General features: G+C 35.7%; 1 long non-coding RNA gene across 1 annotated transcript; it reads right to left on the reverse strand.

The window, feature by feature from the left end:
• LOC136841800 (uncharacterized) lies at positions 1 to 27,648 on the reverse strand. The gene is made up of 4 exons (XR_010854089.1): positions 27,440 to 27,648; positions 16,103 to 16,214; positions 4,931 to 5,056; positions 1 to 1,217 (listed from the first exon to the last, which is right to left on the reverse strand). It is a non-coding gene; the product is annotated as an uncharacterized lncRNA (long non-coding RNA).
• Positions 27,649 to 27,981: the final 333 nt, after the last annotated feature.

Raw genomic sequence — 27,981 nt, forward strand, 5'->3', positions numbered from 1 at the left:
TGTGTGTGTGTGTGTGTGTGTGTGTGTGTGTGTGTGTGTGTGTGTGTGTGTGTGTGTGTTTTCCTAACTCAAACTCTACAATTTTTGCAGTCATGAACAAAGTACACAGTTAATGTGACAAAGTACAGAGTTATATTTTCAATATGCTCTCAGACATTCGCAGCACCTTACTACAAAAGGTTCATATATAGTTACTATACTCCATGTTGTCCGAAAAAAAGACATTTTTAACTTAGTGGACAAAATCATAGTAATAACCACAACCACCAGCAATGTAATACTAAATACCATTTCTGAATGTTTTCGAATCGATTCACACCGTCAGGTGCAAAACGTCAAACAAGAACATTTTTTTCAAGAGTTATTCTTTAACTTTTTCAGATATAAAACTGACAAGAAAGGTACGTTGTTGAAATTTCCAGAGTTTGCTTTCGTCTTTTTATCATTTATCGAAATTAAATTCTGAACTAAAATCCCGAACAAATAATACATGAAGAAAGTAAATTTACAAAATTTTAGCAAAGGAAAAAATTCCCAGGCTCACTTAAGACTGAATGACTTATCGATTGACTAAATGTCGGAGAATTTCTACGACTTTGTCAAAAGTAGTGAACAAATATTGTTAAATCTCTAAATTTCATTTACACACCGAACTATCTAAGTGACAATTAAAATTACAGTGTTGAACTAACTGCTCACTCACAAAAATTTCTTTAAATAATCTCCAGACGCTGCGGCACAAAATTAATGAGTAAAAAATAGTGAGAAATTTTCAAAACCAGATTTTGATAATTTGAATGACGTTATTTATCGCGTGATTGCCTCAGGAAGCCTTAACCATCAATAATAGTCCTTGCATTTCGTAGTTACAGCGACCAGTATAAACTTCCAAGCTTCAAAATTTAATTTTATATTTAAACATTGTAATAGCTATACTCAGAAATCTATCCTATGTCTACGGTGGATATGCAACTGGTTAAACTTCTAATATTCGGCCCAAGTTGTTGTGACAACGTATCTTTATACATCTACCCAACAAGAAAATATCAGTCTTGAATCATATGGTAGTCACCGCAAATATACACTATTTTCAGTGGTCACAAAATCAACGCAGTCCTCCTATCTTGTTGATCGTAGCTTTCAATAGATTTCAAGAGATGTGAATTGAGTCGTCTTCCTGACCCTGTACTGCAGATGGCCGGTCACCCGCGAAGAATCTGTCAACAAGGAAAACGAACAATTGTTAGAGCCTTGGTCTCACTCATTCGTACTTTTAACTGCAGAAAATTGTTACTTTTGAAAGGTCTGCCCTCCCATAACTAAAGACAGATTTAGGTTATTCTTCAAAAAGAGTAAAAACTACAACGTGGAATTTGAATAAGTTAATTGCCGGGCAAAAATTAGGTGCAGTACTTTTTTTCAACTGCAAATTAAAATTTAACAGCCCACAGCTGAAGACAAGCTTAACACAAGTGTAATTGAGTGTTTCCTGGTGGCATAACCTTATAGTTAAACAAGAGAAGGGAGCTGTAATATTTCTCTTTTAAGGATGGAAATTAATAATTAGGAAAAACAGGACAAGAAAACTCCAATGCGTGTAGTATGTTATAAAATTACGGTTAATGACTCCAGCACAACGCATGAGCATTTCTTGTATATAAAGATGGAACTAAGTGCTTTCATCAGGAGACATAGTAAGGGGATAGTTAAACCCTTTAAAACATTTTTACGAGGGACAATTTCTTGAATGCAGAAAAAATCTACAAGTATTTTCGAAGGAAGGGTTAAAGCTCAAAATTTTTATTTTGCCTTTTCTTTATTTCTTACATATTTCTTTATTTGCTTCTGTATTTCGTCCCTCTTAGGTGGCAGGTTGAGTAATGATTATAATGGTAGTCAATAGTAAGTCAGTGAAAATGAAGTGACAGTGAAGTATTATTCTACTTTTAAAACTTCAGCAGTTACCATAGCAATAAGATAACTATTTCAACATTAATCAAGTTTGTATCGAAAATATGCCTTATATTATTTGGCCTTCGCTTCCTTAAGTATTATCGGTATGCTTTATGGATATATTAAAATCTACATCCCTAATAATGAATAAACCACACTTCACCCTGATCAAACCCTATGAATATACTGCCATCTCTTCTGATTTTACCTTTTTTCCCTTTGGTTTGCTTACACAATTTGCTTCAGTGCAATGCATGGAACAAGCACTTACTAACAAGACATCGTCAACTGAACAAGCACTTACAAGCAAGACATCGTCAACTGAACAAGCACTTACAAGTAAGACATCGTCAACTGAACAAGCACTTACAAGTAAGACATCGTCAACTGAACAAGCACTTACAAGTAAGACATCGTCAACTGAACAAGCACTTACAAGCAAGACATCGTCAACTGAACAAGCACTTACAAGTAAGATATCGTCAGTTGAACAAGCACTTACAAGTAAGATATCGTCAGTTGAACAAGCACAAGTAAGACATTGTCAGTTGAACAAGCACTTACAAGTAAGACATTGTCAGTTGAACAAGCACCTACAAGACTGTCAGTTGAACAAGCACTTTCAAGTAAGACATTGTCAGCAGTTAAGCCGTGAAATACAAATCTGCTATAAGGCGTTACATAAATGCATCAGCATGATCGACCAGAGCAATGACAGGAATATGCAAAGCACCCTTCACAGGCCTTTAAATAATGACCTATTTTAACACCTTACTGAAAAAGTTAATACGTCACCAAGCCTTTCCAATTTTTCATTTTCTTAGGAGGATAAATAAGAGGCATACCCTGACAAATAAGGTGACTGAGGCATGGTTACCAGGAGATTCAGAAGATGGACCCTATTCACACGGAAGTAAGCTTCCAAGAGTTCATTGGACGGCGGGGCATTTGGGAGTCTTTCAAATGATTCCGCATATCGTACGTGAACTCTCTAGTATAAAGTACATACGGCATTCAACGTCATTAAAAAACATGCTTAGAGAGGATTACACAGAAAAAATCGATAGTTACTAAAGTACATAAAAACTATCGGAGAGTACCTAATTCTCACCTGCAATACATCTGCCGTCCTTGGTGAAACTTAGTACACGTCTCTTTCGTGCAAATATGCTTAATTCAATTCTCGTAGAAACTAAGTTGCGATATCATAAAAAAAGAGAAATTAAAAGAGAGAGAGAGAGAGAGAGAGAGAGAGAGAGAGAGAGTGTGTTCCAGCCTGCAGTAACAAAAAGCTTTATACGAAGTCTTAAAATACGCCAGTGCCAAATTTCGACATTTACAGTTACCCTAACTTTGGTTATCTGCACTTTGATTTTAGCGTCTAAGAATACGCCAATTATCTCTTAAGCCTGATTTTGATGTTCACGATTTTGGTTTAAGGGCCCCATTGCAATTAAGTACTTTATTTACCTTCACTTCAAGTACGCTTCCAGAGCCTTAGTATTAAGGTTAGTCATTTCTAGGGGACATTGATTATTCTGACTCAATAGAATTGATCTTCCTTGGCTAACCAAAAATTATTAAAAAAAGATAAATCCAAGCAACGCATTCTAAAAAGTCAAGAGTACCATTTTTGTTCGCTCCACTTAACAGAGCAATAGTTTAATTCGTCGAAGCTGGAGATACTACGCAACTCTCTATCCTTAAAAATTCTCTTTAGATAAAAAGTTAAGGGGAGAGTTAAAAAGTTAAGGGGAGAGAGTTAAAAAGTTAAGGGGAGAGAGTTAAAAAGTTAAGGGGAGAGAGTTAAAAAGTTAAGGGGAGAGTTAAAAAGTTAAGGGGGGAGAGTTAAAAAGTTAAGGGGAGTTAAAAAATTAATGGGAGAGAGTAAAAATTAAGGGAGAGTTAAAAATTAACTTCTAATTTTAGGGGGAGAGTTAAAATTAAAAGTGTTTTAACTCCCCACCTAATTTTAACTCTTCCCCCTAATTTTAACTCCCCCTAATTTTAACCCTAATTTTATAACAGGAGTTAATTTCCTAGTCTTTCTACATATTGATGTCCCTATAGTTTAGTAAATCATCCAGTATCTGAAATGAAACCGAAGTTTACGCCACCGTTGTAGCGGTCAGTGTGACTAAATTCTTGCCTTCAAGCTCATACGCCCTAAACTTGTAAACTGGCCCCCGTAGGAGATTAGGGCACCCCTTGAGGTGCACTGTAGGCATTACTTAAGGTTTTTTTGCATCGCCCCTTCGGCCCCTAGCTGCAACCCCTTTCATTCTTGCTATCCACCCTCTCCTAACGATTACTTCACAGTGCAACTGCGAGGTTACCCTTCTGTTACATCTTTCAAACCTCTTACTGTCAACTTCCTTTCCAGCGCTGAATGATCTCATAGGTCTCAGTGCTTGGCCTTTGGCCTAAACTCCATATTCCATTGTAAACTGACTCCACTTTCAATTGCACAAAGTTAACAAATGCCCCCTAATTAGGTACTAGGAATTTAAAATCTCTACCAACATGAAAAGACATCACGAGATACCCATCACTTTTTATCAGACAAGATACCCATCACTTTTTATCAGAATGTCCCCTACCCCTGATAATTACCAAGCTTTCAAAAACCACTGATAGGACAAGGTTCTTTCCGAAACAATGTAACCGCTGCACCGTTTACCTTTGTCATTTTTCATATGCTTCATTATTTCATTTAACTGACTGTCTAATTTCACAAATTGGATGAACTTCGAAACTTAATTTAACTTTACAGTGGGAAATAAAATAATGGTTTTACTACCGTACCATATGAAGGTTACCGTTAAATTCTAGAAAAGCTGAATTACTAAATTTTAGAAAGTATTAGCTTCAAACCAAGTGGAATCATGTTCTAAAGCGACCCAACACCACAGAAGAGGTTAGGGAAACTAACTTAATACATTAATATACTATTAGTATTTAAAACTGTTTACAAAACTTACTTTTTTTATCCATCAGTTACATCTGCAGTCTTTGAAAACCAATGGAACCGTCTAAGGTGTTGCTAGAACAACTTGAAGATGAATTTTTTGAAGGGCATGGCCTCTGGACACAAGCAGCAAACCTGAAAAGGTCATATTTTGAAAAGTTAATTCTTGATTGGCATTACGAACCAACAAGCAGCAAACCTGAAAAGGATATATTTTGAAAAATTAATTCTTGATTGGCATTAAGAACCAACAAGCAGCAAACCTGAAAAGGCCATATTTTGAAAAAATTAATTCTTGATTGGCATTAAGAACCAACAAGCAGCAAACCTGAAAAGGCCATATTTTGAAAAATTAATTCTTGATTGGCATTAAGAACCAACAAGCAGCAAACCTGAAAAGGATATATTTTGAAAAATTAATTCTTGATTGGCATTAAGAACCAACAAGCAGCAAACCTGAAAAGGCCATATTTTGAAAAATTAATTCTTGATTGGCATTAAGAACCAACAAGCAGCAAACCTGAAAAGGCCATATTTTGAAAAATTAATTCTTGATTGGCATTAAGAACCAACAATTGGCATTAAGAACAACAAGCAAACCTGAAAAGGCCATATTTTGAAAAATTAATTCTTGATTGGCAAATTAAGAACCAACAAAGCAGCAAACCTGAAAAGGCCATATTTTGAAAAATTAATTCTTGATTGGCATTAAGAACCAACAAAGCAGCAAACCTGCAAAGGCCATATTTTGAAAAATTAATTCTTGATTGGCATTAAGAACCAACAAGCAGCAAAACCTGAAAAGGCCATGATTCTTTGGCAAATGAAAAGGCCATATTTTGAAAAATTAATTCTTGATTGGCATTAAGAACCAACAAGCAGCAAACCTGAAAAGGCCATATTTTGAAAAATTAATTGATTGATTGGCATAAATTAAGAAAAATTAATTCTTGACCAACAAGCAGCAAACCTGAAAAGGCCATATTTGAAAAATTAATTCTTGATTGGCATTAAGAACCAACAAGCAGCAAACCTGAAAAGGCCATATTTTGAAAAATTAATTCTTGATTGAAAAAAATTAATTTGATTTAAGAACCAACAAGCAGCAAACCTGCAAAGGCCATATTTTGAAAAATTAATTCTTGATTGGCATTAAGAACCAACAAGCAGCAAACCTGAAAAGGCATATTTTTGAAAAAACCTAAGAACCAACAAGCAGCAAACCTGAAAAGGCCATATTTTGAAAAATTAATTCTTGATTGGCATTAAGAACTAACAAGCAGCAAACCTGCAAATGCCATATTTTGAAAAATTAATTCTTGATTGGCATTAAGAACCAACAAGCAGCAAACCTGCAAATTGGCATTAAGTCATATTTTGAAAAATTAATTCTTGATTGGCATTAAGAACCAACAAGCAGCAAACCTGCAAAGGCCATATGATTTTGAAAACAAAAAAAAATTGGCATTAAGAACCAACAAGCAAACCTGCAAAGGCAAACCTAAGCCATATTTTGAAAAATTAATTCTTGATTGGCATTAAGAACCAACAAGCAGCAAACCTGCAAAGGCCATATTTTGAAAAATTAATTCTTGATTGGCATTAAGAACCAAAAGGCCAAGCAGCAGCAAAACCTGAGGCCATATTTTTGAAAAAATTAATTCTTGATTGGCATTAGAACTAACAAGCAGCAAACCTTGATATTTTGAAAAATTAATTCTTGATTGGCATTAAGAACCAACAAGCAGCAAACCTGCAAAGGCCATATTTTGAAAAAATTAATTCTTGATTGGCATTAAAACCAACAAGCAGCAAACCTGAAAAGGCCATATTTTGAAAAATTAATTCTTGATTTTGCAAAAAAGGCCATATTTTGAAAAATTAATTCTTGATTGGCATTAAGAACCAACAAAGCAGCAAACCTGAACCCAAAGGCCATATTTTGAAAAATTAATTCTTGATTGGCATTAAGAACCAACAAACAGCAAACCTGAAAAGGCCATATTTTGAAAAATTAATTCTTGATTGGCATTAAGAACCAAACAAAGCAGCAAACCTGCAAAAGGCCATATTTTGAAAAATTAATTCTTGATTGGCATTAAGAACCAACAAGCAGCAAACCTGCAAAGGCCATATTTTGAAAAATTAATTCTTGATTGGCATTAAGAACCAACAAGCAGCAAATGAACTATGCAAACTCAGGCTATATTTTGAAAATTCTTGATTGGCAAACCAACAAGCAGCAAACCTTTTGAAAAATTAATTCTTGATTTGGCATTAATTTTGAACATTAACAAGCAGCAAACCTGCAAAGGCCATATTTTGAAAAATTAATTCTTGATTGGCATTAAGAACAGCAACAAAGGCCATATTTTTATATTTTGAAAAATTAATTCTTGATTGGCATTAAGAACCAACAAGCAGCAAACCTGCAAAGGCCATATTTTGAAAAATTAATTCTTGATTGGCATTAAGAACCAACTATATTTTGAAAAATCAAAGCAAGCAGCAAACCTGGCCATATTTTTGAAAAATTAATTCTTGATTGGCATTAAGAACCAACAAGCAGCAAGCAGCAAACCTGCAAAGGCCATATTTTGAAAAATTAATTCTTGATTGGCATTAAGAACCAACAAGCAGCAAACCTGAAAAGGCCATATTTTGAAAAAATTAATTCTTGATTGGCATTAAGAACCCACAAACAAACCTGAACCTGCAAGCAGCAAACCTGCAAAGGCCATATTTTGAAAAATTAATTCTTGATTGGCATTAAGAACTAACAAGCAACAAACCTGCAAATGCCATATTTTGAAAAATTAACCATTGCAAACCTGCAAAAGGCCATATTTTGAAAAATTAATTCTTGATTGGCATTAAGAACCAACAAGCAGCAAACCTGAAAGGCCATATTTTGAAAAATTAATTCTTGATTGGCATTAAGAACCAACAAGCAGCAAACCTGAAAAGGCCATATTTTGAAAAATTAATTCTTGATTGGCATTAAGAACCAACAAGCAGCAAACCTGAAAAGGCCATATTTTGAAAAATTAATTCTTGATTGGCATTAAGAACCAACAAGCAGCAAACCTGAAAAGGCATATATTTTTGAAAAATTAATTCTTGATTGGCATTAGAACCAACAAGCAGCAAACCTGCAAAGGCCATATTTTGAAAAATTAATTCTTGATTGGCATTAAGAACCAACAAGCAGCAAACCTGCAAAGCCCATATTTTGAAAAATTAATTCTTGATTGGCATTAAGAACCAAACAAGCATTTTGCAAACCTGAACCAACAAAATGCCTGAAAAGGCCATATTTTGAAAAATTAATTCTTGATTGGCATTAAGAACCAACAAGCAGCAAACCTGAAAAGGCCATATTTTGAAAAATTAATTCTTGATTGGCATTAAGAACCAACAAGAAACATAGAAAAAAACCATTGCAACAAGCAGCAAACCTGCAAAGGCCATATTTTGAAAAATTAATTCTTGATTGGCATTAAGAACCAACAAGCAACAAACCTGCAAAACCATATTTTGAAAAATTAATTCTTGATTGGCATTAAGAACCAACAAGCAGCAAACCTGAGAAGGCCATATTTTGAAAAAATTAATTCTTGATTGGCATTAAGAACTGCAGCAAAGGCCATATTTTGAAAAAATTAATTCATATTTTGAAAATTAATTCTTGATTGGCATTAAGAACCCAACAAGCAGCCATATTTTGAAAAATTAATTCTTGATTGGCATTGAACCAAAGGCAGCAAACCTGCAAAGGCCATATTTTGAAAAATTAATTCTTGATTGGCATTAAGAACCAACAAGCAGCAAACCTGCAAAGGCCATATTTTGAAAAATTAATTCTTGATTGGCATTAGAACAAACAAGCAACAAACCTGCAAAGGCCATATTTTGAAAAATTAATTCTTGATTGGCATTAAGAACCACAAGCAGCAACAAACAGCAACCTGCAAAGGCCATATTTTGAAAAATTAATTCTTGATTGGCATTAAGAACCACAAGCAACAAACCTGCAAAGGCCATATTTTGAAAAATTAATTCTTGATTGGCATTAGAACCAACAAGCAACAAACCTGCAAAGGCCATATTTTGAAAATTAATTCTTGATTGGCATTGGAACCAACAAGCAGCAAACCTGCAAAGGCCATATTTTGAAAAATTAATTCTTGATTGGCATTAAGAACCAACAAGCAGCAAACCTGCAAAGGCCATATATTTTGAAAAATTAATTCTTGATTGGCATTAAGAACCCAAACAAAGCAGCAAACCTGCAAAGGCCATATTTTGAAAAATTAATTCTTGATTGGCATTAAGAACCCACAAGCAGCAAACCTGCAAAGGCCATATTTTGAAAAATTAATTCTTGATTGGCATTAAGAACAAACAAAGCAGCAAACCTGCAAAGGCCATATTTTGAAAAATTAATTTTGAAATTCTGATTGGCATTAGGAACCAACAAGCAGCAAACCTGCAAAGGCCATATTTTGAAAAATTAATTCTTGATTGGCATTAAGAACCAACAAGCAGCAAACCTGCAAAGGCCATATTTTGAAAAATTAATTCTTGATTGGCATTAAGAACCCACAAGCAGCAAACCTGCAAAGGCCATATTTTGAAAAATTAATTCTTGATTGGCATTAAGAACCAACAAGCAGCAAACCTGCAAAGGCCATATTTTGAAAAATTAATTCTTGATTGGCATTAAGAACCCACAAACAGCAAACCTGCAAAGGCCATATTTTGAAAAATTAATTCTTGATTGGCATTAAGAACCAACAAGCAGCAAACCTGCAAAGGCCATATTTTGAAAAAATTAATTCTTGATTGGCATTAAGAACCCATAAGCAGCAAACCTGCAAAGGCAATATTTTGAAAAATTAATTCTTGATTGGCATTAAGAACCAACGAGCAGCAAACCTGCAAAGGCCATATTTTTGAAAAATTAATTCTTGATTGGCATTAAGAACCAACATTAAGCAAACCTGCAAAGGCCATATTTTGAAAAATTAATTCTTGATTGGCATTAAGAACCAACAAACCAGCAAACATATTTTGAAAAGGTCATATTTTGAAAAATTAATTCTTGAATTCATTAAGAACCATAAAGACAGCAAACCTGAAAAAATTGAAAAAAAATTCTTGACAAGCAGCGATATATATTTTGAAAATTAATTTGATTGGCAAACCTGCAAAGGCCATATTTTGAAAAAATTAATTCTTGATTGGCATTAAGAACCAACAACAGCAAACCTGCAAAGGCCATATTTTGAAAAATTAATTCTTGATTGGCATTAAGAACCTTGATTGGCATTAAGAACCAACAAGCAGCAAACCTGCAAAGGCCATATTTTGAAAAATTAATTCTTATTGAACCAACAAGCAGCAAATTATATTTTGAAAAATTAATTCTTGATTGGCATTAAGAACCAACAAGCAGCAAACCTGAGAAGGCCATATTTTGCCATATTTTGAAAAATTAATTCTTGATTGGCATTAAGAACCAACAAGCAGCAAACCTGCAAAGGCCATATTTTGAAAAATTAATTCTTGATTGGCATTAAGAACCAACAAGCAGCAAACCTGCAAAGGCCATATTTTGAAAAATTAATTCTTGATTGGCATTGAAAGGAACCAACAAGCAGCAAACCTGCAAAGGCCATATTTGAAAAATTAATGATTTTTGAAAAATTTTAATTGATTGGCATTAAGAAACAACAAGCAACAAACCAACATATTTTGAAAAATTAATTCTTGATTGGCATTAAGAAAACAAGCAGCAAACCTGAGAAGGCCATATTTTGAAATTAATTATTGGCATTAAGAACTAACAAGCAGCAAACCTGAAAAGGCCATATTTTGAAAATTAATTGATCATTAAGAACCAACAAGCAGCAAACCTTGGCGAAAAAATTAATTTTGATTTTTCACAAGCAGCAAATTAATTAATTTGATTGGCATTAAGCAGCAAACCTGAAAAGGCCATATTTTGAAAAATTAATTCTTGATTGGCATTAGCAGAACCCAGCAAACCTGGAAAAGGCCAATTTTGAAAAAGCAAACCTGCAAAAGGCCATATTTTGAAAAATTAATTCTTGATTGGCATTAAGAACCAACAAGCAAGCAAACCTGCAAAGGCCATATTTTGAAAAATTAATTCTTGATTGGCATTAAGAACCAACAAGCAGCAAAAAAGGCCATATTTGAAAAATTAATTCTTGATTGGCATTAACAAGCAAAGGCCATATTTTGAAAAAAATTAACAAACCTGCAAACCTGCAAAGCAAAGGTCATATTTTGCCATATTTGAAAAATTAATTCTTGATTGGCATTAAGAACCAACAAGGCCATATTTTGAAAAATTAAATTGGCATTAAGCAAAAGCCAAACCTGAAAAGGCCATATTTTGAAAAATTAATTCTTGATTGGCATTAAGAACCAACAAGCAGCAAACCTTTTGAAAAATTAATTCTTGATTGGCATTAAGAACCAACAAGCAGCAAACCCTGCAAAAAAGGCCATATTTTGAAAATTAATTCTTGATTGGCATTAAGAACAAACACAAACCTGAAAAGGCCATATTTTTGAAAAATTAATTCTTGATTTGGCATTAAGAGAACCAACAAGCAGCAAACCTGCAAAGGATATATTTTGAAAAATTAATTCTTGATTGGCATTAAGAACCAACAAACCAAACCTGCAAAGGCCATATTTTGAAAAATTAATTCTTGATTGGCATTAAGAACCCTGCAAAAAGGCCATATTTTGAAAAATTAATTCTTGATTGGCATTAAGAACCAACAAGCAGCAAACCTGCAAAGGCCATATTTTGCCATAAAAAATTAATTCTTGATTGGCATTAAGAACCAACAAGCAGCAAACCTGCAAAGGCCATATTTTGAAAAATTAATTCTTGATTGGCATTTGCCATATTTTGAAAAATTAATTCTTGATTGAAAAAATTATTAGAACCAAACAAAGGTCATATTTTGCAACAAGCAGCAAACCTGCAAAGGCCATATTTTGAAAAATTAATTCTTGATTGAACCCAAGCAACAAACCTGCAAAGGCCATATTTTGCCTGAAAAATTATATTTTGAACCAACAAGCAGCAAACCTGCAAAGACCATATTTTGAAAAATTAATTCTGATTGGCATTAAGAACCAACAAGCAGCAAACCTGCAAAGGCCATATTTTGAAAAAATTAATTCTTGATTGGCATTAAGAACCAACAAGCAGCAAACCTGCAAAGGTCATATTTTGAAAATTTTAATTCTTGATTGGCATTAAGAACCAACAAGCAGCAAACCTGCAAACCATATTTTGAAAAATTAATTCTTGATTGGCATTAAGAACCCACAAGCAGCAAACCTGCAAAGGCCATATTTTGAAAAATTAATTCTTGAATTAATTCTTGATTGGCATTAGAACCAACAAGCAGCAAACCTGCAAAGGCCACAAGCAGCAAACCTGCAAAGGCCATATTTTGAAAAATTAATTCTTGACTTGATTAAGAACCAACAAGCAGCCATATTTTGAAAAACCTGCAAAGGCCATATTTTGAAAAATTAATTCTTGATTGGCATTAAGAACCAACAAGCAGCAAACCTGCAAAATATTTGAAAAATTAATTCTTGATTGCATTAAGAACCAACAAAGGCAGCAAACCAGCAAAAAGGCCATATTTTGAAAAATTAATTCTTGATTAAGAACCAACAAGCAGCAAACCTGCAAAGGCCATATTTTGAAAAATTAATTCTTGATTGGCATTAAGAACCAACAAGCAGCAAACCTGCAAAGGCCATATTTTGAAAAATTAATTCTTGATTGGCATTAAGAACCAACAAGCAGCAAACCTGCAAAGGCCATATTTTGAAAAATTAACCATTAACAAGCAGCAAACCTGCAAAGGTCATATTTTGAAAAATTAATTCTTGATTGGCATTAAGAACCAACAAGCAGCAAACCTGCAAAAGGCCATATTTTGAAAAATTAATTCTTGATTGGCATTAAGAACCAACAAGCAGCAACCAAACCTTGATTGCAAAGGCAAACCTGCAAAGGCCATATTTTGAAAAATTAATTCTTGATTGGCATTAAGAACCAACAAGCAGCAAACCTGAAAAGGCCATATTTTGAAAAATTAATTCTTGATTGGCATTAAGAACCAACAAGCAGCAAACCTGCAAAGGCCATATTTTGAAAAATTAATTCTTGATTGGCATTAAGAACCAACAGCAAAGCAGCAAACCTGAACCAAAAGCAAACCTGCAAAGGCCATATTTTGAAAAATTAATTCTTGATTGGCATTAAGAACCAACAAGCAGCATATTTTGAAAAATTAATTCTTGATTGGCATTAAGAACCAACAAGCAGCAAACCTGCAAAGGCATATTTTGAAAAATTAATTCTTGATTGGCATTTTGCCATATTTTGAAAATTAATTTTGATTGGCATTAGAACCAAACAAGCAGCAAACCTGCAAAGGCCATATTTTGAAAAATTAATTCTTGATTGGCATTAAGAAATTCATATTTTGAAAAATTAATTGGCATTGGCATTAAGAACCAATTGTTAAGCAGCAAACCTGCATATTTTGAAAAATTAATTCTTGATTGGCATTAAGAACCAACAAGCAGCAAACCTGCAAAGGCCATATTTTGAAAAATTAATTCTTGATTGGCATTAAGAACCAACAAGCAGCAAACCTGCAAAGGCCATATTTTGAAAAATTAATTCTTGATTGGCATTAAGAACCAACAAGCAGCAAACCTGAAAAGGCCATATTTTGAAAAATTAATTCTTGATTGGCATTAAGAACCAACCTGCAAAGCATATTTTGAAAATTAATTCTTGAAACCTGAAAAGGCCATAAAAGGCTTGATTGGCATATTTTGAAAAATTAATTCTTGATTGGCATTAAGAACCAACAAGCAGCAAACTGAAAAGGTCATATTTTGAAAAATTAATTCTTGATTGGCATTAAGAACCAACAGCAGCAAACCAAACCTGAAAAATTAATTCTTGATTGGCATTAAGAACCAACAAGCAGCAACCTCATATTTTGAAAAAATTAATTTCTTGAAAAATTGGCATTAAGAACCAACAAGCAGCAAACCAAAAGCAGCAAAAAAGGCCATATTTTGAAAAATTAATTCTTGATTGGCATTAAGAACCAACAAGCAGCAAAGCAAACTGAAAAGGTCATATTTTGAAAAATTAATTCTTGATTGGCAAAGGCAGCAAACCTGAAAAGGCCATAATTTGAAAAATTAATTCTTGATTGGCATTAAGAACCAACAAGCAGCAAACCTGAAAAGGTCATATTTTGAAAAATTAATTCTTGATTGGCATTAAGAACCAACAAGCAGCAAACCTGAAAAGGCCATAATTTGAAAAATTAATTCTTGATTGGCATTAAGAACCAACAAGCAGCAAACCTGAAAAGGTCATATTTTGAAAAATTAATTCTTGATTGGCATTGAGAACCAATGTTAAAAAAAACCATTCGCTTAACAAGTTTTACCGTTTTACATAATTTAATCAGGGAATATACCCCATTACTCAACATTAATTTTTGTAAATCCGAGAAACAGATTTATCAAGCTTCCCCTTGCTAATTTTTTTTTTTTATTTCTTGGTACACTACAGACATTTATAAAGTTTTAATATGCCTTTTACATGGAATTTTTTTAGCTAATGCATTATAGTTATACATAAGGTTTCTGTAAACTAGTTCCCTTTATTTCACACTATCTCGTCCCCATCCTGAATTTCCCAGCTTGGGTTGAACCGAATTGAATATAGAATTTTGGCCAAAACCCAAGCACTGGGACCTATGAGGTCATTCAGCACTGAAACGGAAATTGACAGTAAAAGGTTTGAAAGGTGTAACAGGAGAAAAACCTCGCAGTTGCGCTATGAATCAATTGTTAGGAGAGGGTGGAAAGCAAGAGGTGCACTAAAAGGAATGAAAAGGGTTGCAGCTAGGGGCCGAAGGCACGGTGCAAAAACTTAAGTAATGCCTACAGTGCAACGCATGAGGTGCACTGACGGTACTACCCTCCTACGGGGTTCCCAGCTTGGAAAGCTTCTGACAGTCATGAAATTACACACGTTTAAATCCGTTTGTAAGCACAATACTGTACTCGGCATTCTATTCCTATTATCCTAAAATATGCAACCTTTGAAGAGACCGTAATAAATATTGCTATCGACAAAACACCAATATGGTTGAAAAGGGCTTCGGAATGATTCATTCATAAACTTCCCGTTAGAAAAGTCAGTACCTTAAAGTTAAGTCATCAAAAAGTCAGCCTTTTAAATTTTAAAAGACTGTCAGTTACGTTGCAGCACTTAACCTTTAGCTCAGCTTAACTAGATAAAATTTCAACATTACCTTACCATGTCACCATCTTGTAAGATTCCTATATATAAAAGATTCCTACATAAAAAGGGATTAAGCGTACCATCTAAAATACTACGATTTACGAGCCTGTATCAAATAATGGAACTAAGTACATTGCTTTATGAATATGTATTACCCCAAAAGGTAGTTATGAGAAGTTTGTAGAAACTAAATTTGTCAGCTTGGATCCTTATGAAAACTAGTGATGATTTCTGAGGGAATTTATTAACACCTGCATTTAGGCTTTAAGCTTTAACTGTTTTAAGTTGGAGCCATTCAGCACAAAAACTTTTTTACAACTATATAAAGAACATTCTAGGTAAGTTAAATATAGCAACTATGAAAACCACTGAGGTTTCTTAACTATATTTTTTTGTACTTTAAGCGTCCTTAGAAGGGTTTCCTTAAAACATTTCAGGAAAAGTGATTTCGTGAAAATGGAAAACTACAGCAGAATACTGGTTAAAAGAACACTCACAATCTTGCAGTAAAATCTCTCCTACCTTATGAAAACCATTGCCGAAATGCAAACTAGTGAATTCAATTATTGAACAAATTTGGTACTTGACAAAGGGTCACCCGAACTACCATTTTTTTGGGGGGAGGGGGGTTAATCACTGAAGCCAAAATATATTGCCTAAATTACCTCAAATTGTAACAAACTATTTTAAATATGTTGGAAAAAACGGATTCTTCCATCAAGATCATAGCCTTAATTGAATATTACCAGCATCATCCGATTACGTATCCTTACCTCACAGCATTTCAAGTAACTGGTATCCAAAACTTCATGTCAGCCCATGCTATTTCCACCATAACCCGTGGTTCATGTCAGCCGTTATCAATTCTCATGAAGACTGATCCACCTGCACATGAGAAATTTCATAATTAGAGTTAAGGGAAGTATATCACAATTTGGTGAAGTTGTAATAAAAAACCATTAAATTTTAGGGTATGCATTTCCTACAGACTAACGAAACTTTACTAGGAAATGTCTGAAATTAAGTTGTTCCAAGGTGCTAAAATGCCTTCACGTTTTTTTAAGTTTTACCAAAATATTTAACCCTGGTAAAGACTTGATTTTTTATGTTATTGAAATTTTGTTTACAGATTACAGTCCCTTTATGCTATCCAAGTTGCGTTATCAACGTTTCGTATAACTTCAATGTGAGAAAATTAAGTTTTAGTAATCTTTTATGCAATAGATTATAAATTACAAGTCTCTAATTCTAAAAGCAGTAATCTTTGGACAAAACTTTTCACATTCTACCATAGGTCCAAGTAAGACCATGTAGCTAACTCTGATTTCCAGGGGTCTTCGAGTTCTAGTGTTCAGCCTTAAAAACTACACCTTGGAAATTAGAAAGTTCTCGTGTTCAGCCTTAAAAAGTACACCCTGGCAATTGGGAAGAGTTCTGGTGTTCAGCCCTAAAAACTACACCCTGGCAATTAGGAAGTTCCGGAGTCTTTCAAGTTAATCAAATCCACTTTGTGTTGATCGGATTCCTAATCAATCCTGATCAATGATAAAACAGTAAAGTTTTTTAATGGATGACAACCTAAAACTTACCTGCAGCTTTAAAATTTTTTCAATGTAAACATTTCAGTGAGCATAAATGCTACTGCTTTTGCATATCCATTGAGGTTACACACACAGCAAGCTATGAAAGCTCAGAACAGAAGTAGTGACTTAGCAAGAAATTTAGTACATGTTAATTAGCTTTTTTCTAAAGGAAGTACTACCTTACGTCCTACAACTAAAGATAATACGTTATAAGTCATAAGTCTCAGACCAAACTACACAGCCTACCACAGATACAATACTATGGTCTACAAAAACTGTCTCAAAATTACAATGTAGATCATATCCCCCCCAACACTAATCAAGGCAGACCACAAAGCTACATTCGAAGCATAAACAGTAACAGCCAAAATTTTAAATTGAAAATTACAGCAATATGCCAATATACTTAGCAAACCTAATAAATTACTATATACAATCTAGGCATTCCATCAATCAGATCACCAGTATTACAGTATGTGGAGATATCTGATAGGAAAATATCAGGAAACTGACCAAGCTTAACAACAAACCACTAGCAAGCTATAGAAAACTTTTCTCCAAAAACACTGTATCCTATTATGAATAGGGCTTTCATTACCTGGAGAAAAATAAATTCCTATAACCTTCAGACACATTGAAATAGCACAGAAGGCTGGAAATCTGGTCTTTTACACTCAAGGGAAACAATTCCGGGAAAAAATAACGGGAAAAAATCCAGGAAAAAAATACAGGAAAAATTCCTGAATAAAATAGGACAAAAATTCCGGAAAAAACGGAAAAAATCAGAAATAAAAAATTCAGAAAATTCCGGGAAAAATTTTCGGAAAAAATGAAAAAAAATCCGGAAAAGTAAAACTTTTTACAAATGAAAACCAAAGAATATAGCCTTTAACATAATAGGAAACTGGATTCCAAACGAGTATGAAACAAGACAAACACACAACAGCCAGATAACGACATTCAAGTTTGTCATTTTTTGAATGTAAAATCTGAAAAAATCCTTGTGTAAAGGGTCTGAATTTGTATTGCAAGTGGGGCAGCTTTTTAGGTTAAGGTTTTCACAACTACTTCTATGTCATGAAGCCATACACTTAAATACTTGCTTACAAACTACAGTATTTTAAAGCGATGACGGTATGGTTCCATCTTAAAACATGCCCAATGATAAATTTGTTTCCTTTACCTATAAAATAATGTAACTTCAAAAACCACTGGGTACACATTTCTCATAGAAGGACTTACATAAAGGTACAAAGACAACACTGCTGTTTAATGTTCATAAACCACTGCAGTTCAGACTAAAACCAGCCCACCTAGAGCTCTGGAATCAAAGTTTTGGCAATTATTCACTGCCTCTAGGCTTCATAGCTATGAAATATTCCATAAAATGGAAAACTGCAGCATCTACAAAATTTAAGAAACTGAAATATGCCACCTATTGGGCTCGTGAAACAAAATACACAGTTACTGCAGTTTCAGAATGATTCTTCAATGCTTTTCACGAGTATTTAGAGGGGGTCCCATTTGCAGTATCTGCAAAATCAGTAGTTAGACAAGGGAAAACTGCACTATCTACCATTTTTCTCATTTTGTATTTTTGCAGATACTGCAGTCTCCCATTTTAGGGCAGTATTACTTAAGGCTGCTAAGATATGTAACCTTAGAAATATTCTAAAAGCCAGCAATTACAGGTCCAACATCTAGAACAAATGTCCAATTCACTTTTGATTAACCCCATCCTGATCTGATCAGGGAACTCATTCTATAAGCTATTACAAAACAGGTGGCTTAGTGAAGCATTACTGAAATGTCAAAACTCTTGGCGATTGTTGGGGGTTACACTGAATCAAAAGTATCAAGATAATGCTATATAAAATCCTGTCCATAGTTCCTTTTGTTTCAGATATCCACTGCTTAGTGATTGCCTATGGTTAATGTTCCCCATATGAGCCATATCCATGTTTTAGTCCCATGAATATACAGCACAAATAAAACAATGGATCAAATGTAGTAACTTACAGTACACACTAGGCACACATCTGAGTACTTATAATTTTAAAAAACACCAATAATAATTACAGACAACTCAAATACTATAATAAAACAATATATTTAGCAAACAATGCCATGAAACCTATGGCAAACAACCTAATCTCATTAGCACTGGTTACGTCCTATCAGGAAAAAAGGCTACAGCTCTAAAAACCGGAACTTTCACAATCACCTAGTTCAATCTTGGTTATATACCCTTCAATTATGTCTAGAACTCCCTTATTGACATGCCACCCTAAAAAGTGGGGCTCAGTAAACCATTATAAAAAAAAATTATATATTTTTCATTATATCCCCGATTCACTGTATCAATTCATGTTCCAAGAACGTTCCTTCTAGAATAAGGTTTACTATAAAGGCACGATACTTACACTTAAAAAATTAGGAGCTGCAGAGTACACCATGAAATAGTAAATAATTAGAGAGAACCTAACTGCATCACATGACCTATACTTAAATGGTTTATCAAAACCAAAACTCGCTTTTGTTCCAGCCTTACTTCACTGTCTCAAATGGCTGTAACAGTCAAGACTAGGTTTATATATCCTATTACTTATGACTGTCCCAAGAAGATTAGCTAGAAAGGTTGCTCCGTTAGCATCAACAGATTTCATAATTCTATTAGAATTTTTCAGGTGACCACATCACTGAATGTCAGCAAATAAAGGTTCAAAGTTGAGCTCAGTTCTTGTATAAGCTTATTGCTTACATGAGTCAAAGCATTTTACATTAATGTGTCCTCATTAATACAAAGGTCATCTATCAGTTATGTTTTAAAAACCACTACACTAACCTTCAGAGCTACTAAACTTGATAAAATTTCAACATGAGCTAATATAGCATCAAAGAACATTGCAGATTATTGCAAAACTATAAAGTCAACTCTGGGTAATCCAAAGAACTTTATCCCCTATCACGAACTTTGAACATCACTTCTAGGAGACCCAATGCTTATTAAGCCTAAGGTTTTAATCAGCAGGAGGATTACTCTAGAGAAGCCTGAGGTTACAAAGGTTGAAAATGTTTATGCAAGTTAATGTTCACTAAAAATTTAACAAGCTTTATTAAGTTAATTTTCAGCTCTAAAGGAGGCACCTTTTCAAGTTTACTCTTAAGAAATAAAAAGTCAATAAGGTAACCTGATTTAAAAGTACGTAAAACATTACATATGGAGGTCAATTCGTTAATTTCACCTGCAGTGTTCTAGGTAAGTTACAAGAGCCAAGCTTAATCAGTTCCACATCACACTGTCGTCTCTTGGAAGCCTTAGCAATCTTCACTTGGTAAATCAAAACACCCGTTCTTATTTTTAGAGAAAACTTCTTGAATAGATTAGACTCGCAACAGATTTAACTTTATATCTTAAGAATCTGATACCTTACTAAAAAGTCAGGTACCCTGTGCTCAAACAGTGATCCTCCCTTTGCTGTCTTCATGCCATTGATATTCCTCAATCTTATGTATAATTTAACTGATAAGTGGCATATGGCTGAAGATACTTTAAATCCACTGATTTACTTTGTAGAGTCTGTTACAGCCTGTTTGATCTAGTGATCAGATACTCGTGCACAAGCATTACTAAGAATAAGTTTTAATATTTTTCTTTTGTCTATTTTAGAGTGCCTCATCAATATATAAGCTTTCAATCTACATTACCGCCTGTTTTTATGGTTTAGAAAATGTTTTAAAATTCTGTTTATATGCATACTCTGTGGTTCTCCTCTAAATCCAACTCTGCCCTGTCGACAGTAACTAGGTTAAACTGCACTTAAATAGTTAATCAGAAGTTTTACAGGTTAAGAGAACTTTCTACAATCCATGGTAGATTGAGTAACAATATAAATTATTTTCCAGAGCCTTTACAGTACTCAGAACAGGCGATGTATTACTTCTCAATCCCATAATCGCCCCTTTTACACTTTTTTTAGTGTTCCAAGTGTCATAACAGGAAATACAACAATTTCTTCGTTTTAACACAACCCAACAGTGCCTTCTTTGAAGGACTTTGATTTGGCAGTGGGGTAGGTACCGAAACCTTTTCCCAAGTTATTTACCCCACCAAAAAACCCAAATTCCCAACAGGTCTCCCTTACTGTTAGCTATTCTCGAAAGGGTTTTATCACACCAGTTCTAAGATAATTTACAGCTTAATTACAGCCAAGCAACAAAATATTACTTTAAATTCTTGTTCAGCAGGTAAAGTTCTATAGAAAAATGTCAACTGCCATAGCCTAGCTCACCGCAGACAGCCGGCTTAGATCTACCGGACAGCTTAGTGTGATTTTGACAAATGTAACCAACTCCCACAGTAAATGCTTCATTACTCTGACATTTTAGGCAAGATGTGCACCCTAGGATTGGTTAAATGCAGCTCTGTAAATAAAATTAGCACTTTTGGCCAAAATTACTGGGTTCAGGACTCAACTACAGGTTAAGTCAGGTTAGAAAATGTTGGGCAAGAACTTTTTCTAAAACAAGTTTCACTCTTCCCAAAACAAAGGCCCAGTGTTACCACTCCGTTATTATAAGGAAGGTTGGAATGGGTTAACCAAGCATTTGGAAGAATTATTAAAATTAGTCAATCACAAACCAACAATTTTAACAAGTTAGAAAGCAAAACTGAAGTTTTTTCCCTTTGCACAGAACTTCTATAACTACAAAAATGCCTCAAAAAGCACAGCACACACACGTTTCTATGTGTGTGTGTGTCACCTACAAACAACTATTTACTATCCAAGTTTGACAACTTCATGAACCACTACAGTAAATGCTGCACTCCAGTGTGCAGTATTAGGATCCAGTTACCAATATTTTTAAAGTTACTGCCACTGCATAGCTGTTTGGGGTTTCAGAGAGTTGTCTGAAGGTTGAGGGCTTTCCTGGTCAATTATTTCATAATTAAGCATTTTTTACCAAGCTGTTTCAGTAACACTATAAACAGGACTAGGGAGTATAGGCCTACACAATCCTAGAGTACTCCATGTTCACCTTTAGGAAACTTTAGCTGTCAGCATTTAGGGGTATATACCCAAAACTATGCAGACAAATAGCCTGTGCGACTTATGTCTGACTTCCACCTCCAGTTGTAACCTTTACGTGTAACACACAAGGTACATGACAAACGTGAATTGATAACTAAGCCAGCTGTCTGCGGTGAGCTAGCCTATGGCAATTGACGTTTTCCTATGTTATTGACCTGCTGAACAAGAATTTAAAAACATTTTGGCGGTCGGCTGTAACTAAAATATAATTGACCTTGAAAACTGCACGTCTGTACGTGTGGGTCGCATACAGCTCAAGGCTAAATTACAGCTTAGCAGCAGCTTACTGGCAAAATGTTACCCTAAACTCATGTAAACCAAGCAAAACACAGAAAAATGTCAATTGCTTTAGTCTAGCTCAACTGGACACTATTCGTTGCTTGCAACTGGGGCGAAGAAACTTAACAGGTAAACAAAGCCGCCATCTTGGGTCACATAACCACCAGGGAGCCATATGTTCAGCAGGGGAAAGATGGGGTTCCAGTACTGCAAAGTATGAGCTGGTAAAGTGATGTAGGACTTACGTAGAGACGTGGCAGTAAATGACAGCTAGCCAAAAAAAATACCAATTCCATATGAAAAGCACTATAAGTCAGTAACACCAAAACACAGTTGACCTAACTAATAATAAAGGATAGTTGAGGAACCTTACCTTAAAGGGATGGAGGGTAAAACTCAGCCGCTGCCTTTACGAACGCGTGCAACCTCGTCTTCGGGTCTTCAAAATTAATTTTCAAGTAAGCTACGGCCAAGTACCCGACGAAGTTGTACCTCCTACGGCCGTACCTAGGTGTCGTCTCAAGAAGTTCCCTCCACCTCCTCTCAATAATGTTTGTATGGGCACCGGTTACTGGGTTCACAAAGTTCATGGAGTGGTTGACGGTTAAGTGAACGTAGCCTTCGTCCTTCAAGCAATCATAAGCTTTCCAGCAATCAGAAACAACAGTGGTCCCCAGTACAATGTAACCCTTAATGACGGCAAGCAAAGTTGCGCTGCTCCTGTTGTCAACAGGCACCACGAAAAACTCCCTGGTCTGCCTGCAAACACTGCCAAAAACAAACAGTTGAGTAAACGGAATACACATAACTGAGTGCATGTATCCCCCAAATTCTCCACCCTGGTGGAACGTAATGTTGGGATATATTACGTGATTGGTTTAGTACACCCACCCCCCCAAGAACCCCACCAACTACTCTCTGTTAGGGGCATTGGGTGAACCGGAAGCTCCCCTGTAAATCGAAGCATACATGAAAAGTGCCTTTGGAATGGCTCCATCTGTCCATTTATCCGCCCTTTTTTTATGCTTGTTTTTGGTGTTCCAAATGGCATATGTAACAGGAAACACAACAGTAACAGTAAGGTGCCCAAACCTTTTCCCAAGTCATCTACCCCACCCCAAACCCCGGATTCCCAACGGGTCTCCCTTACCATTAGAGGTAATTCTAAGCCGGCTGTCCACGGTGAGCTAGCCTATGGCAATTGATGTTTTCCTATGTTATTTGACGTGCTGAACAAGAATTTAAAATAACATTTTGGCGGTCGGCTGTAACTAAAATGTAATTGACCCTTGAAAACTGCACATCTGTAGTGTGGGTCACATACAGCTCAAGGGTAAATTACAGCTTAGCAGCAGCCTACCGGCAAAATGTTACCCTAAATTCATGTAAAGCAAGCAAAACACAGAAAAACGTCAATTGCCATAGTCTAGCTCAATTGGACACTATTCGTTGCTTGCGACCGGGGTGAAGAAACTTAACAGGCAAACAATGCTGCCATCTTGGGTTACGTAACCACTAGGGAGCCATATGTTCAGCTGGGGGGAGATGGGGTTACAGTACTACACAAAGTACAAGTTGGTAAAGTGACGTAGGACTTACGTAGAGACGTGGCGGTAAATAACAGTTACCCAAAAAAATAACACTTCCATATAAAAAAACACTGGTAAATCTATATATTAGCTCCGCGCCTGTTTTTACCTTTTCAACTAGTTTTTTCTACACTTTTAGGGGTTCTGATACTGGCGGTGCATCAGTCTGTTGTCGGCCAAATGGAATGTCCCTTCACCGTGTTTAGTACTGGTCAGGGGGGTGTTGGGTACCCATACGTTAACAAGTTATTGCACTTGCTGGACGGGATATGAACCGTTCGAAACAGACGTACCCGTGCTCCGTCTTGTGAAGATCGTGTATGGAAACCCCTTGTTGGGTGGACTTCACAGGTTAATTACACTTGAGTGCCAAAAATTAAAGGTAAATTCATAATTAGCAACCAAAAACTGTAGAAAAAGTTAAGTAAGAAGGCACTTGCAACCACGGAGCTACCGCATAGTTCGACTACACAGGTTAATTACACTTGAGCGCCAAAAATTACAGGTAAATTCATAATTAGCAACCAAGAACTGTAGAAAAAGTTAAGTTAGAAGGCAGTTGCAACCGCGGAGCTACCACATAGTTCTACCGCTCTGTCAGGGGCATTGGGTGAACCGAAAGCTCCCCTGTAAATTGACGCATGCGTGAAAAGTGTCTTTGGAACGGCTCCCACTGTCCATTTATTCGGCCTTTTTTTTTACGCTTGTTTTTTGTGTTCCAAATGGCATATGTAACAGGAAACACAACAGTAAGGTGCCCAAACCTTTTCCCAAGTTATTTACCCCACCCAGAACCCCGGATTCCCAACGGGTCCCCCTTACCGTTAGCTATTCTCGAAAGTGTTTTCACCCACCCAAAACCCAGATTCCCAACAGGTCCCCCTTACCGTCGGCTACATTTCTAAGGTAAATTACAGCTCAGATTACTTTTGGCCGCCAAAATATTACCTTGAATTCTTGTTCAGCAGGTAAAGTTCTATAGAAAAATGTCAACTGCCATAGGCTAGCTCACTGCAGACAGCCAGCTTAGATCTACCCATGAATTCTTCAAGTCTTGTGATTAAACTTTATAACTGAATTTTGACATATTAATCACTAAAGTAAAAAACTGTAGACCTAAGCGGCTGTCCCGGTGAGCTAGGGTATGGCAGTTGACGTTTTCTATAAAACTTTACCTGCTGAACAAGAAATTGTAATCAAGCTGTAAATTATCTCAGAATATTGTCGCTCAACTGTAATCAAGCTGTAAATAACTTGGGAAAATTATCTCAGAATATATGGTTTGGTAAAAAAAGCTTGCGAGAATAGAAAACTCAGCCAACGGAAGGTTCCAGTTAGGATTTTGCATGAAAAACCGTTTTGCATTCAAAAATTTTTGGTGGGGTAAATAACAGGGTGAAAAGTGTTTTGGAGGGTGGGGGCCAGTACTGTGTTACCTTATTTCTTTACTGATTGTATTTCTCTGTTGTTATATCATGTATTAAGTTTTCGTTTTGAACAAAAATAAAATGGGGAGGTGGCTGGAGTCTTCGAAAAATAACAGAAGGGCAAATAAATGGATAATGGGAGCCGTTCCAAAGGCACTTTTCACTCATTACTAGTACTACTGCTTCTCAGCCTTAACACGCATGCGCTAGCTTTTGGTTCAACAATCACCATTCACCAGCTGCCGGTTTTCTGCGCTTTGTGAGAACTGCGAGAGACTGGCAATTGACGTTTTCCTATGTTATTTTACTTGCTGAACAAGAATTTAAAGTAATTAGCTCTTGCCAGAACATACAAGCTTGCAGTAATCTTTAAAAATCCAGATACGGCGCGCAGCACCGTCCTGCTACAGCGACCTACAGAGGCCACCCAAGTTGAAAGCAGAAATGGTAATGTTTTGTTTCCCGTTTACAATAGCTTTGAATAGTGTGCAGTGGAGCTAGACTATGGTAATTGACGTTTTTCTATGTTATTTTACTTGCTTTACATGATTTTAAGGTAATATTTTGCCGGTCGGCTGCTGCTAAACTGTAATTTACCCTTGAGCTGTGTGCGACCCACTGGCGGTTCTTTCTGCCCACTGGTACAGACGTGCAGTTTTCAAGGGTCAATTACATTTTAGTTACAGCCGATCAACAAAACGTCTTAAATTCTTGTTCAGCAGGTAAAATAACACAGGAAAACGTCAATTCCCATATGCTAGCTCACCGCGGACAGCCGGCTTAAAATTAGCTAAAAAAAAACATACGGTAAAATTGCAGTAAAAGGCAACACAGCCAAATGGCAAGCAAATACACTTTTCTGGGTCATTTTGATGCGTTTCGCACAAATTTCACATTAAAATACGTCGGAAATTAATAGTTTCTTAGAGATACCTGGATTATTTTCTCCCATTTAACGCTTTTAGTGGTTCTGATACTGGCGGTGCATGCGTTTGTCGTTGGCCAAATGGAATGTTCCTTCGCTGTGTTTAGTACTGGCCTGGGGGGGGTGGGGGCGGCTGGGTACCCATACGTTAACAAGTTATTGCACTTGCTGGACGGGATATGAACTATTTTTTCATCCTTTGGTCATGCATAAGTTAGGGGCTGTGACTTGGGTACTTCTGTGAGAGGTTAGGTTAGGTTAGGTTGTGTGGGTTTCACTTATAAGGAAATATGTTATTTGATTGATTTTGATGTGTTAAGCACGAATTTCACCTTGAATTTCGTAGGAAATTGATGGTTTTTGGTCCATTTATGAACATGGAGTTAGGTCCAAAACTGTCAATTTCCGACGAAATTGAAGGTGAAATTCGTACTAAAAACATCAAAATCAGTCTGAAAAACATATTTCTTTGTCATTATGGCGTGTTGCCTCTTACTGCAATAATACCACTACATATGCTACACGTTTTGTTTCAGTTTTCTCGCTATGCATGAGTATTTTACAGTCTATAACAAAGTGGACCTAAACTAAGCCTACACTCGCAAAACTAAACCTAGGAGCGAGCACCTTCAACTCCGATCTTGATTCTGCAAATGTGAACTTAATGCAGCTTAGGTGGTGTAGGCCTATGATCAAATAACCACTATAAAAATGCTCCAAAGACCGTTTTAAACTTTAGGCTAATTTTGTCAAAACTGAAAACACATGAATACCACGAGAACACGGCATTCCTCAACATTCTCATATTTTGACTCCAGTATCATTTATTAAGTTTAAAAACGTTACGCAGTTTGGGAGAAAAATCACGAGGCAAACTTCAATGAATTCACTCCCTTACCTTCAAGACAAAATGAATAGCAAACGCTGTTTACATGGGCTAACCTTCACTATTATGAAATAAGGGCTATTACACCCCAAAATATCGTTAATATCTTTTATGTCCTACTCAAATCTGCTACATGAAATACCTTTACCTTTACGTTCCGGAAAATATCCTGCACAAAGCTATTTTCATAACCCTCCTCGGGATTAGCTTTCCATCAACACTGCCACTTTTTATTTAAGAATTTCACTTATTCCCAATATTTATCACTTTCTCAAAAGATGGACAAGTTCACCGTAAAGTTAACTAAAAAAAAAAAAATTGCACGTACCTTTTTACAAGAAAAAGCACTAACGAAAGCACAGCCTGCTATTGCTTTCCCGGTAAACTACAGTACTTCCATTAAGAAAACGGTTTTCAGCCAATCACGGACGACCATGCAATTCCTTTAAAAAGAAGGAGAAAAGGCGATTTCTGACTGGCTGACGAACAAACAAGGATTCTTTGCATACCATGACACTTCCAGCCAAGGAAAAACCTTGCTTCCAGCAGTCGAAGCCAACAACGCCATCTGTTGGTGGCGAGGGAGTAATGAAAACTTAATCGAAATATCGATGAAATTATGTAAAAGCAGTATCGTAAAAAGTGTTGGTAGCATTTTATGAGTACTGTACTTGATATTTCCAGCTCTGTTCCATATCTCAATCATTTTTAGATTGAATACTGCTTATTGGCACCGCATGACAAAACTTAAGGAAAGTCTAGAATAGATACTACCATCTGCCGCGATAAAACACAGATCATTTAACCACACACGAACAACACATTTATAGTAAAAGCATCATACACCAGCTGGTGTGGAAAATATGACTG

Source organism: Macrobrachium rosenbergii, chromosome 9, assembly GCF_040412425.1.
Source record: "Macrobrachium rosenbergii isolate ZJJX-2024 chromosome 9, ASM4041242v1, whole genome shotgun sequence".
In the NCBI taxonomy this organism is placed as follows: Eukaryota; Metazoa; Arthropoda; class Malacostraca; order Decapoda; family Palaemonidae; genus Macrobrachium; species Macrobrachium rosenbergii.